At 47.9% G+C, this 14,742-nt stretch overlaps 14 non-coding genes across 14 annotated transcripts; 7 read left to right on the top strand and 7 right to left on the bottom strand.

Annotated features, from left to right (window-relative positions):
* Positions 1 to 752: 752 nt before the first annotated feature.
* On the bottom strand, positions 753 to 868 carry LOC127981017 (U5 spliceosomal RNA). Its single transcript, XR_008160011.1, has one exon. It is a non-coding gene; the product is annotated as a U5 spliceosomal RNA (small nuclear RNA).
* Positions 869 to 1,918: 1,050 nt separating this feature from the next.
* On the top strand, positions 1,919 to 1,990 carry trnad-guc (transfer RNA aspartic acid (anticodon GUC)). Its single transcript has one exon. It is a non-coding gene; the product is annotated as a tRNA-Asp (tRNA).
* Positions 1,991 to 2,794: 804 nt separating this feature from the next.
* LOC127980126 (U5 spliceosomal RNA) lies at positions 2,795 to 2,910 on the bottom strand. The gene has a single exon (XR_008159163.1). It is a non-coding gene; the product is annotated as a U5 spliceosomal RNA (small nuclear RNA).
* Positions 2,911 to 3,954: 1,044 nt separating this feature from the next.
* On the top strand, positions 3,955 to 4,026 carry trnad-guc (transfer RNA aspartic acid (anticodon GUC)). Its single transcript has one exon. It is a non-coding gene; the product is annotated as a tRNA-Asp (tRNA).
* An 802-nt stretch (positions 4,027 to 4,828) lies between these two features.
* Positions 4,829 to 4,944, bottom strand: LOC127980125 (U5 spliceosomal RNA). The gene has a single exon (XR_008159162.1). It is a non-coding gene; the product is annotated as a U5 spliceosomal RNA (small nuclear RNA).
* Positions 4,945 to 5,998: 1,054 nt separating this feature from the next.
* On the top strand, positions 5,999 to 6,070 carry trnad-guc (transfer RNA aspartic acid (anticodon GUC)). The gene has a single exon. It is a non-coding gene; the product is annotated as a tRNA-Asp (tRNA).
* An 807-nt stretch (positions 6,071 to 6,877) lies between these two features.
* LOC127980184 (U5 spliceosomal RNA) lies at positions 6,878 to 6,992 on the bottom strand. Its single transcript, XR_008159221.1, has one exon. It is a non-coding gene; the product is annotated as a U5 spliceosomal RNA (small nuclear RNA).
* A 1,050-nt stretch (positions 6,993 to 8,042) lies between these two features.
* trnad-guc (transfer RNA aspartic acid (anticodon GUC)) lies at positions 8,043 to 8,114 on the top strand. Its single transcript has one exon. It is a non-coding gene; the product is annotated as a tRNA-Asp (tRNA).
* Positions 8,115 to 8,916: 802 nt separating this feature from the next.
* LOC127980183 (U5 spliceosomal RNA) lies at positions 8,917 to 9,031 on the bottom strand. The gene has a single exon (XR_008159220.1). It is a non-coding gene; the product is annotated as a U5 spliceosomal RNA (small nuclear RNA).
* Positions 9,032 to 10,083: 1,052 nt separating this feature from the next.
* Positions 10,084 to 10,155, top strand: trnad-guc (transfer RNA aspartic acid (anticodon GUC)). Its single transcript has one exon. It is a non-coding gene; the product is annotated as a tRNA-Asp (tRNA).
* Positions 10,156 to 10,957: 802 nt separating this feature from the next.
* LOC127980182 (U5 spliceosomal RNA) lies at positions 10,958 to 11,072 on the bottom strand. The gene has a single exon (XR_008159219.1). It is a non-coding gene; the product is annotated as a U5 spliceosomal RNA (small nuclear RNA).
* A 1,056-nt stretch (positions 11,073 to 12,128) lies between these two features.
* On the top strand, positions 12,129 to 12,200 carry trnad-guc (transfer RNA aspartic acid (anticodon GUC)). The gene has a single exon. It is a non-coding gene; the product is annotated as a tRNA-Asp (tRNA).
* Positions 12,201 to 13,007: 807 nt separating this feature from the next.
* On the bottom strand, positions 13,008 to 13,122 carry LOC127980181 (U5 spliceosomal RNA). Its single transcript, XR_008159218.1, has one exon. It is a non-coding gene; the product is annotated as a U5 spliceosomal RNA (small nuclear RNA).
* A 1,050-nt stretch (positions 13,123 to 14,172) lies between these two features.
* Positions 14,173 to 14,244, top strand: trnad-guc (transfer RNA aspartic acid (anticodon GUC)). Its single transcript has one exon. It is a non-coding gene; the product is annotated as a tRNA-Asp (tRNA).
* Positions 14,245 to 14,742: the final 498 nt, after the last annotated feature.

Here is a 14,742-nt window from a genome sequence, read left to right as displayed (position 1 = left end):
AGTCCAACCAAAAAATTTTGGATGGATCGTTCGGAAGACGGAAAAGAACCAGCTCTCCCCGTCGGGAATCGAACCCGGGTCAACTGCTTGGAAGGCAGCTATGCTCACCACTATACCACCAACGCAGGTGGAAGTCAGCAGCTTTATTGACGCACTGTGTTCCTAATTAATGTTGTTCAGTTGCATTGACACAATACTTTTTGTTTAAAGCGCAATTTAAAAAAAAAAAAAAAAAAAAGAGTCCAAACAATGACCCCTGCTACGGGTAGTGTTGCAAGTGTTATGCGACTTCAGCTAATGATGGGTCCATCCGATATTATTCCATCCAAAAGTTTTGGGTGGAGGCACAGGTCACAGAGGGAGTTCTGCTTCGACGTCAGCCCGAGCCAAAGGACATGTGTTGGCCGGGAATCGAACCCGGGTCAACTGCTTGGAAGGCAGCTATGCTCACCACTATACCACCAACGCAGCAGGCATTCAGCAACTTGCGCCGTCAGTAAGAAGATCGAAGTGCACGAGTCGCCGATAGGGCTAGAGGAGCAGATGAGATCTTTGTTCAGACCCGTCACTAAAGAGAGCCTTCAAGAATTTGCATCCCGTCACGTACAAGAAAACGCTGCCTTCCCATCAGGCTAAATAAACACGAAGTGGTCAAACGCAGAGAGTGCCCATTCAGACGATGACCAGTGGCAAGCCCTCTCGCAGCATGCTGGCGGACGGTCAAACTGATTCTGCTCTTGACATTTCGATGTAGCTCTGCAGTGAGCAGAGCACCCAAAAATACAGGTCACTCACAAAAGTTCCCCTCCACGGAAATCTTTAGTAATAGGCGAAAGATTTATGCGACAATGAAGAGAAACTCGAGCTGTGTCTCCAAACGCTCGGGCCTGTGCGCTGCCTCTGTTAAACTACTACGCTCGCCAAGGGTCATCAAGGGTGACAACGCCTGCCCACATGTGTTTCGTCAGCACCCCCCCCCCCCCACTCCAAAACGGAGGAGTAAAACTCAAAAAAGTCCCCTCGGCCCACCAATAACCAAAAGCCCAATCAAGGCAATCTCTTTCTCATGCCTCTATCTGAAAAGTTGGATAAAATCTTATATGAAAAAAAAAGTATTTTAAAGAAATCCCTTATTCCGAGGTCACCGTAGCCACCAGATCCAGTCTGTAACCGCTTCAGTCACCCGGATCCAGTCCGTATCCAGAGAAGATGGTGGATCAACACCTAGAAAGGACCTCTATGGCCCAGAAACACAGCGGAGACCGTGACAACTAGATGAGCCGCAGATACAAATCCCCTGTAAAGACCACCTGGACAAGACCACAGGAAACAGATGATTCTTCTGCACAGTCTGACATTCCTGCAGCCTGGAGCTGATCTACTGGTTTCGTCTGACAAGGGGAGAACTGTCTCCCCGACTGAGCCTGGTTTCTCACCGGGTTTTTTCTCCATCTTTTCACCGATCGAGTTTTGGTTTCTTGCCTCTGTCGCCTCTGGCAGGCGGAGCTTGGGACACTTCATGTACAGAGATATCGTTGACTTGATTGCAAATTATTGCACAGATACTATTTAAAACTGAACTTAGCTGAATGATGTCATCAAAGAGTTCAATAACGAAATGCCTTTAACTGTCATTTTGCTTTTTGACGCACTGTGTTCCTAATTAATGTTGTTCAGTTGCATTGACGCAATACTTTTTGTTTAAAGCGCAATTTAAAAAAAAAAAAAAAAAAAAAAGAGTCCAAACAATGACCCCTGCTACGGGTAGTGTTCCAAGTGTTATGCGACTTCAGCTAATGATGGGTCCATCAGAAATTTTACGGTGCTAGGGCTGGGTCTGCGTCAGAAGAAGCCATGCATTGTTTAGTTATGTCAGTGCAGTGCCGTCGGTTGGGGGAGAAACGGCAGCATGCACGGCTCCTCGTTAGTATAGTGGACAGTATCTCCGCCTGTCACGCGGAAGACCGGGGTTCGATTCCCCGACGGGGAGAGCTGGTTCTTTTCGTCTTCCGAACGATCCATCCAAAATTTTTGGTTGGAGTCGCAGGTCACAGAAGGAGTTCTGCTTCGACGTCAGCCCGAGCCAAAGGACATGCGTTGGCCGGGAATCGAACCCGGGTCAACTGCTTGGAAGGCAGCTATGCTCACCACTATACCACCAACGCAGGTGGAAGTCAGCAGCTTTATTGACGCACTGTGTTCCTAATTAATGTTGTTCAGTTGCATTGACACAATACTTTTTGTTTAAAGCGCAATTTAAAAAAAAAAAAAAAAAAAAAGAGTCCAAACAATGACCCCTGCTACGGGTAGTGTTGCAAGTGTTATGCGACTTCAGCTAATGATGGGTCCATCCGATATTATTCCATCCAAAAGTTTTGGGTGGAGGCACAGGTCACAGAGGGAGTTCTGCTTCGACGTCAGCCCGAGCCAAAGGACATGTGTTGGCCGGGAATCGAACCCGGGTCAACTGCTTGGAAGGCAGCTATGCTCACCACTATACCACCAACGCAGCAGGCATTCAGCAACTTGCGCCGTCAGTAAGAAGACTCGAAGTGCACGAGTCGCCGATAGGGCTAGAGGAGCAGATGAGATCTTTGTTCAGACCCGTCACTAAAGAGAGCTTTCAAGAATTTGCATCCCGTCACGTACAAGAAAACGCTGCCTTCCCATCAGGCTAAATAAACACGAAGTGGTCAAACGCAGAGAGTGCCCATTCAGACGATGACCAGTGGCAAGCCCTCTCGCAGCATGCTGGCGGACGGTCAAACTGATTCTGCTCTTGACATTTCGATGTAGCTCTGCAGTGAGCAGAGCACCCAAAAATACAGGTCACTCACAAAAGTTCCCCTCCACGGAAATCTTTAGTAAAAGGCGAAAGATTTATGCGACAATGAAGAGAAACTCGAGCTGTGTCTCCAAACGCTCGGGCCTGTGCGCTGCCTCTGTTAAACTACTACGCTCGCCAAGGGTCATCAAGGGTGACAACGCCTGCCCACATGTGTTTCGTCAGCACCCCCCCCCCACTCCAAAACGGAGGAGTAAAACTCAAAAAAGTCCCCTCGGCCCACCAATAACCAAAAGCCCAATCAAGGCAATCTCTTTCTCATGCCTCTATCTGAAAAGTTGGATAAAATCTTATATGAAAAAAAAAGTATTTTAAAGAAATCCCTTATTCCGAGGTCACCGTAGCCACCAGATCCAGTCTGTAACCGCTTCAGTCACCCGGATCCAATCCGTATCCAGAGAAGATGGTGGATCAACACCTAGAAAGGACCTCTATGGCCCAGAAACACAGCGGAGACCGTGACAACTAGATGAGCCGCAGATACAAATCCCCTGTAAAGACCACCTGGACAAGACCACAGGAAACAGATGATTCTTCTGCACAGTCTGACATTCCTGCAGCCTGGAGCTGATCTACTGGTTTCGTCTGACAAGGGGAGAACTGTCTCCCCGACTGAGCCTGGTTTCTCACCGGGTTTTTTCTCCATCTTTTCACCGATCGAGTTTTGGTTTCTTGCCTCTGTCGCCTCTGGCAGGCGGAGCTTGGGACACTTCATGTACAGAGATATCGTTGACTTGATTGCAAATTATTGCACAGATACTATTTAAAACTGAACTTAGCTGAATGATGTCATCAAAGAGTTCAATAACGAAATGCCTTTAACTGTCATTTTGCTTTTTGACGCACTGTGTTCCTAATTAATGTTGTTCAGTTGCATTGACGCAATACTTTTTGTTTAAAGCGCAATTTAAAAAAAAAAAAAAAAAAAGAGTCCAAACAATGACCCCTGCTACGGGTAGTGTTCCAAGTGTTATGCGACTTCAGCTAATGATGTGTCCATCAGAAATTTTACGGTGCTAGGGCTGGGTCTGCGTCAGAAGAAGCCATGCATTGTTTAGTTATGTCAGTGCAGTGCCGTCGGTTGGGGGAGAAACGGCAGCATGCACGGCTCCTCGTTAGTATAGTGGACAGTATCTCCGCCTGTCACGCGGAAGACCGGGGTTCGATTCCCCGACGGGGAGAGCTGGTTCTTTTGGTCTTCCGAACGATCCATCCAAAATTTTTGGTTGGAGTCGCAGGTCACAGAAGGAGTTCTGCTTCGACGTCAGCCCGAGCCAAAGGACATGCGTTGGCCGGGAATCGAACCCGGGTCAACTGCTTGGAAGGCAGCTATGCTCACCACTATACCACCAACGCAGGCGGAAGTCAGCAGCTTTATTGACGCACTGTGTTCCTAATTAATGTTGTTCAGTTGCATTGACACAATACTTTTTGTTTAAAGCGCAATTTAAAAAAAAAAAAAAAAAAAGAGTCCAAACAATGACCCCTGCTACGGGTAGTGTTGCAAGTGTTATGCGACTTCAGCTAATGATGGGTCCATCCGATATTATTCCATCCAAAAGTTTTGGGTGGAGGCACAGGTCACAGAGGGAGTTCTGCTTCGACGTCAGCCCGAGCCAAAGGACATGCGTTGGCCGGGAATCGAACCCGGGTCAACTGCTTGGAAGGCAGCTATGCTCACCACTATACCACCAACGCAGCAGGCATTCAGCAACTTGCGCCGTCAGTAAGAAGACTCGAAGTGCACGAGTCGCCGATAGGGCTAGAGGAGCAGATGAGATCTTTGTTCAGACCCGTCACTAAAGAGAGCCTTCAAGAATTTGCATCCCGTCACGTACAAGAAAACGCTGCCTTCCCATCAGGCTAAATAAACACGAAGTGGTCAAACGCAGAGAGTGCCCATTCAGACGATGACCAGTGGCAAGCCCTCTCGCAGCATGCTGGCGGACGGTCAAACTGATTCTGCTCTTGACATTTCGATGTAGCTCTGCAGTGAGCAGAGCACCCAAAAATACAGGTCACTCACAAAAGTTCCCCTCCACGGAAATCTTTAGTAAAAGGCGAAAGATTTATGCGACAATGAAGAGAAACTCGAGCTGTGTCTCCAAACGCTCGGGCCTGTGCGCTGCCTCTGTTAAACTACTACGCTCGCCAAGGGTCATCAAGGGTGACAACGCCTGCCCACATGTGTTTCGTCAGCACCCCCCCCCCCCCCCCCACTCCAAAACGGAGGAGTAAAACTCAAAAAAGTCCCCTCGGCCCACCAATAACCAAAAGCCCAATCAAGGCAATCTCTTTCTCATGCCTCTATCTGAAAAGTTGGATAAAATCTTCAATGAAAAAAAAAGTATTTTAAAGAAATCCCTTATTCCGAGGTCACCGTAGCCACCAGATCCAGTCTGTAACCGCTTCAGTCACCCGGATCCAGTCCGTATCCAGAGAAGATGGTGGATCAACACCTAGAAAGGACCTCTATGGCCCAGAAACACAGCGGAGACCGTGACAACTAGATGAGCCGCAGATACAAATCCCCTGTAAAGACCACCTGGACAAGACCACAGGAAACAGATGATTCTTCTGCACAGTCTGACATTCCTGCAGCCTGGAGCTGATCTACTGGTTTCGTCTGACAAGGGGAGAACTGTCTCCCCGACTGAGCCTGGTTTCTCACCGGGTTTTTTCTCCATCTTTTCACCGATCGAGTTTTGGTTTCTTGCCTCTGTCGCCTCTGGCAGGCGGAGCTTGGGACACTTCATGTACAGAGATATCGTTGACTTGATTGCAAATTATTGCACAGATACTATTTAAAACTGAACTTAGCTGAATGATGTCATCAAAGAGTTCAATAACGAAATGCCTTTAACTGTCATTTTGCTTTTTGACGCACTGTGTTCCTAATTAATGTTGTTCAGTTGCATTGACGCAATACTTTTTGTTTAAAGCGCAATTTAAAAAAAAAAAAAAAAAAAAAAGAGTCCAAACAATGACCCCTGCTACGGGTAGTGTTCCAAGTGTTATGCGACTTCAGCTAATGATGGGTCCATCAGAAATTTTACGGTGCTAGGGCTGGGTCTGCGTCAGAAGAAGCCATGCATTGTTTAGTTATGTCAGTGCAGTGCCGTCGGTTGGGGGAGAAACGGCAGCATGCACGGCTCCTCGTTAGTATAGTGGACAGTATCTCCGCCTGTCACGCGGAAGACCGGGGTTCGATTCCCCGACGGGGAGAGCTGGTTCTTTTCGTCTTCCGAACGATCCATCCAAAATTTTTGGTTGGAGTCGCAGGTCACAGAAGGAGTTCTGCTTCGACGTCAGCCCGAGCCAAAGGACATGCGTTGGCCGGGAATCGAACCCGGGTCAACTGCTTGGAAGGCAGCTATGCTCACCACTATACCACCAACGCAGGTGGAAGTCAGCAGCTTTATTGACGCACTGTGTTCCTAATTAATGTTGTTCAGTTGCATTGACACAATACTTTTTGTTTAAAGCGCAATTTAAAAAAAAAAAAAAAAAAAAAAAAGAGTCCAAACAATGACCCCTGCTACGGGTAGTGTTGCAAGTGTTATGCGACTTCAGCTAATGATGGGTCCATCCGATATTATTCCATCCAAAAGTTTTGGGTGGAGGCACAGGTCACAGAGGGAGTTCTGCTTCGACGTCAGCCCGAGCCAAAGGACATGCGTTGGCCGGGAATCGAACCCGGGTCAACTGCTTGGAAGGCAGCTATGCTCACCACTATACCACCAACGCAGCAGGCACTCAGCAACTTGCGCCGTCAGTAAGAAGGCTCGAAGTGCACGAGTCGCCGATAGGGCTAGAGGAGCAGATGAGATCTTTGTTCGGACCCGTCACTAAAGAGAGCCTTCAAGAATTTGCATCCCGTCACGTACAAGAAAACGCTGCCTTCCCATCCGGCTAAATAAACACGAAGTGGTCAAACGCAGAGAGTGCCCATTCAGACGATGACCAGGGGCAAGCCCTCTCGCAGCATGCTGGCGGACGGTCAAACTGATTCTGCTCTTGACATTTCGATGTAGCTCTGCAGTGAGCAGAGCACCCAAAAATACAGGTCACTCGCAAAAGTTCCCCTCCACGGAAATCTTTAGTAAAAGGCGAAAGATTTATGCGACAATGAAGAGAAACTCGAGCTGTGTCTCCAAACGCTCGGGCCTGTGCGCTGCCTCTGTTAAACTACTACGCTCGCCAAGGGTCATCAAGGGTGACAACGCCTGCCCACATGTGTTTCGTCAGCACCCCCCCCCCCCACTCCAAAACGGAGGAGTAAAACTCAAAAAAGTCCCCTCGGCCCACCAATAACCAAAAGCCCAATCAAGGCAATCTCTTTCTCATGCCTCTATCTGAAAAGTTGGATAAAATCTTATATGAAAAAAAAAGTATTTTAAAGAAATCCCTTATTCCGAGGTCACCGTAGCCACCAGATCCAGTCTGTAACCGCTTCAGTCACCCGGATCCAGTCCGTATCCAGAGAAGATGGTGGATCAACACCTAGAAAGGACCTCTATGGCCCAGAAACACAGCGGAGACCGTGACAACTAGATGAGCCGCAGATACAAATCCCCTGTAAAGACCACCTGGACAAGACCACAGGAAACAGATGATTCTTCTGCACAGTCTGACATTCCTGCAGCCTGGAGCTGATCTACTGGTTTCGTCTGACAAGGGGAGAACTGTCTCCCCGACTGAGCCTGGTTTCTCACCGGGTTTTTTCTCCATCTTTTCACCGATCGAGTTTTGGTTTCTTGCCTCTGTCGCCTCTGGCAGGCGGAGCTTGGGACACTTCATGTACAGAGATATCGTTGACTTGATTGCAAATTATTGCACAGATACTATTTAAAACTGAACTTAGCTGAATGATGTCATCAAAGAGTTCAATAACGAAATGCCTTTAACTGTCATTTTGCTTTTTGACGCACTGTGTTCCTAATTAATGTTGTTCAGTTGCATTGACGCAATACTTTTTGTTTAAAGCGCAATTTAAAATAAAAAAAAAAAAAAAAAGAGTCCAAACAATGACCCCTGCTACGGGTAGTGTTCCAAGTGTTATGCGACTTCAGCTAATGATGGGTCCATCAGAAATTTTACGGTGCTAGGGCTGGGTCTGCGTCAGAAGAAGCCATGCATTGTTTAGTTATGTCAGTGCAGTGCCGTCGGTTGGGGGAGAAACGGCAGCATGCACGGCTCCTCGTTAGTATAGTGGACAGTATCTCCGCCTGTCACGCGGAAGACCGGGGTTCGATTCCCCGACGGGGAGAACTGGTTCTTTTCGTCTTCCGAACGATCCATCCAAAATTTTTGGTTGGAGTCGCAGGTCACAGAAGGAGTTCTGCTTCGACGTCAGCCCGAGCCAAAGGACATGCGTTGGCCGGGAATCGAACCCGGGTCAACTGCTTGGAAGGCAGCTATGCTCACCACTATACCATCAACGCAGGTGGAAGTCAGCAGCTTTATTGACGCACTGTGTTCCTAATTAATGTTGTTCAGTTGCATTGACACAATACTTTTTGTTTAAAGCGCAATTTAAAAAAAAAAAAAAAAAAAGAGTCCAAACAATGACCCCTGCTACGGGTAGTGTTGCAAGTGTTATGCGACTTCAGCTAATGATGGGTCCATCCGATATTATTCCATCCAAAAGTTTTGGGTGGAGGCACAGGTCACAGAGGGAGTTCTGCTTCGACGTCAGCCCGAGCCAAAGGACATGCGTTGGCCGGGAATCGAACCCGGGTCAACTGCTTGGAAGGCAGCTATGCTCACCACTATACCACCAACGCAGCAGGCATTCAGCAACTTGCGCCGTCAGTAAGAAGACTCGAAGTGCACGAGTCGCCGATAGGGCTAGAGGAGCAGATGAGATCTTTGTTCAGACCCATCACTAAAGAGAGCCTTCAAGAATTTGCATCCCGTCACGTACAAGAAAACGCTGCCTTCCCATCCGGCTAAATAAACACGAAGTGGTCAAACGCAGAGAGTGCCCATTCAGACGATGACCAGTGGCAAGCCCTCTCGCAGCATGCTGGCAGACGGTCAAACTGATTCTGCTCTTGACATTTCGATGTAGCTCTGCAGTGAGCAGAGCACCCAAAAATACAGGTCACTCGCAAAAGTTCCCCTCCACGGAAATCTTTAGTAAAAGGCGAAAGATTTATGCGACAATGAAGAGAAACTCGAGCTGTGTCTCCAAACGCTCGGGCCTGTGCGCTGCCTCTGTTAAACTACTACGCTCGCCAAGGGTCATCAAGGGTGACAACGCCTGCCCACATGTGTTTCGTCAGCACCCCCCCCCCCCCCACTCCAAAACGGAGGAGTAAAACTCAAAAAAGTCCCCTCGGCCCACCAATAACCAAAAGCCCAATCAAGGCAATCTCTTTCTCATGCCTCTATCTGAAAAGTTGGATAAAATCTTATATGAAAAAAAAAGTATTTTAAAGAAATCCCTTATTCCGAGGTCACCGTAGCCACCAGATCCAGTCTGTAACCGCTTCAGTCACCCGGATCCAATCCGTATCCAGAGAAGATGGTGGATCAACACCTAGAAAGGACCTCTATGGCCCAGAAACACAGCGGAGACCGTGACAACTAGATGAGCCGCAGATACAAATCCCCTGTAAAGACCACCTGGACAAGACCACAGGAAACAGATGATTCTTCTGCACAGTCTGACATTCCTGCAGCCTGGAGCTGATCTACTGGTTTCGTCTGACAAGGGGAGAACTGTCTCCCCGACTGAGCCTGGTTTCTCACCGGGTTTTTTCTCCATCTTTTCACCGATCGAGTTTTGGTTTCTTGCCTCTGTCGCCTCTGGCAGGCGGAGCTTGGGACACTTCATGTACAGAGATATCGTTGACTTGATTGCAAATTATTGCACAGATACTATTTAAAACTGAACTTAGCTGAATGATGTCATCAAAGAGTTCAATAACGAAATGCCTTTAACTGTCATTTTGCTTTTTGACGCACTGTGTTCCTAATTAATGTTGTTCAGTTGCATTGACGCAATACTTTTTGTTTAAAGCGCAATTTAAAAAAAAAAAAAAAAAAAAAAGAGTCCAAACAATGACCCCTGCTACGGGTAGTGTTCCAAGTGTTATGCGACTTCAGCTAATGATGGGTCCATCAGAAATTTTACGGTGCTAGGGCTGGGTCTGCGTCAGAAGAAGCCATGCATTGTTTAGTTATGTCAGTGCAGTGCCGTCGGTTGGGGGAGAAACGGCAGCATGCACGGCTCCTCGTTAGTATAGTGGACAGTATCTCCGCCTGTCACGCGGAAGACCGGGGTTCGATTCCCCGACGGGGAGAACTGGTTCTTTTCGTCTTCCGAACGATCCATCCAAAATTTTTGGTTGGAGTCGCAGGTCACAGAAGGAGTTCTGCTTCGACGTCAGCCCGAGCCAAAGGACATGCGTTGGCCGGGAATCGAACCCGGGTCAACTGCTTGGAAGGCAGCTATGCTCACCACTATACCACCAACGCAGGTGGAAGTCAGCAGCTTTATTGACGCACTGTGTTCCTAATTAATGTTGTTCAGTTGCATTGACACAATACTTTTTGTTTAAAGCGCAATTTAAAAAAAAAAAAAAAAAAAGAGTCCAAACAATGACCCCTGCTACGGGTAGTGTTGCAAGTGTTATGCGACTTCAGCTAATGATGGGTCCATCCGATATTATTCCATCCAAAAGTTTTGGGTGGAGGCACAGGTCACAGAGGGAGTTCTGCTTCGACGTCAGCCCGAGCCAAAGGACATGCGTTGGCCGGGAATCGAACCCGGGTCAACTGCTTGGAAGGCAGCTATGCTCACCACTATACCACCAACGCAGCAGGCATTCAGCAACTTGCGCCGTCAGTAAGAAGACTCGAAGTGCACGAGTCGCCGATAGGGCTAGAGGAGCAGATGAGATCTTTGTTCAGACCCGTCACTAAAGAGAGCCTTCAAGAATTTGCATCCCGTCACGTACAAGAAAACGCTGCCTTCCCATCCGGCTAAATAAACACGAAGTGGTCAAACGCAGAGAGTGCCCATTCAGACGATGACCAGTGGCAAGCCCTCTCGCAGCATGCTGGCAGACGGTCAAACTGATTCTGCTCTTGACATTTCGATGTAGCTCTGCAGTGAGCAGAGCACCCAAAAATACAGGTCACTCGCAAAAGTTCCCCTCCACGGAAATCTTTAGTAAAAGGCGAAAGATTTATGCGACAATGAAGAGAAACTCGAGCTGTGTCTCCAAACGCTCGGGCCTGTGCGCTGCCTCTGTTAAACTACTACGCTCGCCAAGGGTCATCAAGGGTGACAACGCCTGCCCACATGTGTTTCGTCAGCACCCCCCCCCCCCCCCCCCACTCCAAAACGGAGGAGTAAAACTCAAAAAAGTCCCCTCGGCCCACCAATAACCAAAAGCCCAATCAAGGCAATCTCTTTCTCATGCCTCTATCTGAAAAGTTGGATAAAATCTTCAATGAAAAAAAAAGTATTTTAAAGAAATCCCTTATTCCGAGGTCACCGTAGCCACCAGATCCAGTCTGTAACCGCTTCAGTCACCCGGATCCAGTCCGTATCCAGAGAAGATGGTGGATCAACACCTAGAAAGGACCTCTATGGCCCAGAAACACAGCGGAGACCGTGACAACTAGATGAGCCGCAGATACAAATCCCCTGTAAAGACCACCTGGACAAGACCACAGGAAACAGATGATTCTTCTGCACAGTCTGACATTCCTGCAGCCTGGAGCTGATCTACTGGTTTCGTCTGACAAGGGGAGAACTGTCTCCCCGACTGAGCCTGGTTTCTCACCGGGTTTTTTCTCCATCTTTTCACCGATCGAGTTTTGGTTTCTTGCCTCTGTCGCCTCTGGCAGGCGGAGCTTGGGACACTTCATGTACAGAGATATCGTTGACTTGATTGCAAATTATTGCACAGATACTATTTAAAACTGAACTTAGCTGAATGATGTCATCAAAGAGTTCAATAACGAAATGCCTTTAACTGTCATTTTGCTTTTTGACGCACTGTGTTCCTAATTAATGTTGTTCAGTTGCATTGACGCAATACTTTTTGTTTAAAGCGCAATTTAAAAAAAAAAAAAAAAAAAAAAGAGTCCAAACAATGACCCCTGCTACGGGTAGTGTTCCAAGTGTTATGCGACTTCAGCTAATGATGGGTCCATCAGAAATTTTACGGTGCTAGGGCTGGGTCTGCGTCAGAAGAAGCCATGCATTGTTTAGTTATGTCAGTGCAGTGCCGTCGGTTGGGGGAGAAACGGCAGCATGCACGGCTCCTCGTTAGTATAGTGGACAGTATCTCCGCCTGTCACGCGGAAGACCGGGGTTCGATTCCCCGACGGGGAGAGCTGGTTCTTTTCGTCTTCCGAACGATCCATCCAAAATTTTTGGTTGGAGTCGCAGGTCACAGAAGGAGTTCTGCTTCGACGTCAGCCCGAGCCAAAGGACATGCGTTGGCCGGGAATCGAACCCGGGTCAACTGCTTGGAAGGCAGCTATGCTCACCACTATACCACCAACGCAGGTGGAAGTCAGCAGCTTTATTGACGCACTGTGTTCCTAATTAATGTTGTTCAGTTGCATTGACACAATACTTTTTGTTTAAAGCGCAATTTAAAAAAAAAAAAAAAAAAAAAAAAGAGTCCAAACAATGACCCCTGCTACGGGTAGTGTTGCAAGTGTTATGCGACTTCAGCTAATGATGGGTCCATCCGATATTATTCCATCCAAAAGTTTTGGGTGGAGGCACAGGTCACAGAGGGAGTTCTGCTTCGACGTCAGCCCGAGCCAAAGGACATGCGTTGGCCGGGAATCGAACCCGGGTCAACTGCTTGGAAGGCAGCTATGCTCACCACTATACCACCAACGCAGCAGGCACTCAGCAACTTGCGCCGTCAGTAAGAAGGCTCGAAGTGCACGAGTCGCCGATAGGGCTAGAGGAGCAGATGAGATCTTTGTTCGGACCCGTCACTAAAGAGAGCCTTCAAGAATTTGCATCCCGTCACGTACAAGAAAACGCTGCCTTCCCATCCGGCTAAATAAACACGAAGTGGTCAAACGCAGAGAGTGCCCATTCAGACGATGACCAGGGGCAAGCCCTCTCGCAGCATGCTGGCGGACGGTCAAACTGATTCTGCTCTTGACATTTCGATGTAGCTCTGCAGTGAGCAGAGCACCCAAAAATACAGGTCACTCGCAAAAGTTCCCCTCCACGGAAATCTTTAGTAAAAGGCGAAAGATTTATGCGACAATGAAGAGAAACTCGAGCTGTGTCTCCAAACGCTCGGGCCTGTGCGCTGCCTCTGTTAAACTACTACGCTCGCCAAGGGTCATCAAGGGTGACAACGCCTGCCCACATGTGTTTCGTCAGCACCCCCCCCCCCCACTCCAAAACGGAGGAGTAAAACTCAAAAAAGTCCCCTCGGCCCACCAATAACCAAAAGCCCAATCAAGGCAATCTCTTTCTCATGCCTCTATCTGAAAAGTTGGATAAAATCTTATATGAAAAAAAAAGTATTTTAAAGAAATCCCTTATTCCGAGGTCACCGTAGCCACCAGATCCAGTCTGTAACCGCTTCAGTCACCCGGATCCAGTCCGTATCCAGAGAAGATGGTGGATCAACACCTAGAAAGGACCTCTATGGCCCAGAAACACAGCGGAGACCGTGACAACTAGATGAGCCGCAGATACAAATCCCCTGTAAAGACCACCTGGACAAGACCACAGGAAACAGATGATTCTTCTGCACAGTCTGACATTCCTGCAGCCTGGAGCTGATCTACTGGTTTCGTCTGACAAGGGGAGAACTGTCTCCCCGACTGAGCCTGGTTTCTCACCGGGTTTTTTCTCCATCTTTTCACCGATCGAGTTTTGGTTTCTTGCCTCTGTCGCCTCTGGCAGGCGGAGCTTGGGACACTTCATGTACAGAGATATCGTTGACTTGATTGCAAATTATTGCACAGATACTATTTAAAACTGAACTTAGCTGAATGATGTCATCAAAGAGTTCAATAACGAAATGCCTTTAACTGTCATTTTGCTTTTTGACGCACTGTGTTCCTAATTAATGTTGTTCAGTTGCATTGACGCAATACTTTTTGTTTAAAGCGCAATTTAAAATAAAAAAAAAAAAAAAAAGAGTCCAAACAATGACCCCTGCTACGGGTAGTGTTCCAAGTGTTATGCGACTTCAGCTAATGATGGGTCCATCAGAAATTTTACGGTGCTAGGGCTGGGTCTGCGTCAGAAGAAGCCATGCATTGTTTAGTTATGTCAGTGCAGTGCCGTCGGTTGGGGGAGAAACGGCAGCATGCACGGCTCCTCGTTAGTATAGTGGACAGTATCTCCGCCTGTCACGCGGAAGACCGGGGTTCGATTCCCCGACGGGGAGAACTGGTTCTTTTCGTCTTCCGAACGATCCATCCAAAATTTTTGGTTGGAGTCGCAGGTCACAGAAGGAGTTCTGCTTCGACGTCAGCCCGAGCCAAAGGACATGCGTTGGCCGGGAATCGAACCCGGGTCAACTGCTTGGAAGGCAGCTATGCTCACCACTATACCATCAACGCAGGTGGAAGTCAGCAGCTTTATTGACGCACTGTGTTCCTAATTAATGTTGTTCAGTTGCATTGACACAATACTTTTTGTTTAAAGCGCAATTTAAAAAAAAAAAAAAAAAAAGAGTCCAAACAATGACCCCTGCTACGGGTAGTGTTGCAAGTGTTATGCGACTTCAGCTAATGATGGGTCCATCCGATATTATTCCATCCAAAAGTTTTGGGTGGAGGCACAGGTCACAGAGGGAGTTCTGCTTCGACGTCAGCCCGAGCCAAAGGACATGCGTTGGCCGGGAATCGAACCCGGGTCAACTGCTTGGAAGGCAGCTATGCTC

This window comes from Carassius gibelio, chromosome B19, assembly GCF_023724105.1.
Source record: "Carassius gibelio isolate Cgi1373 ecotype wild population from Czech Republic chromosome B19, carGib1.2-hapl.c, whole genome shotgun sequence".
NCBI lineage: Eukaryota > Metazoa > Chordata > Actinopteri > Cypriniformes > Cyprinidae > Carassius > Carassius gibelio.
The sequence above is the reverse complement of the archived record's forward strand: the minus strand, read 5'-3'. Positions and strand labels throughout refer to the sequence as shown.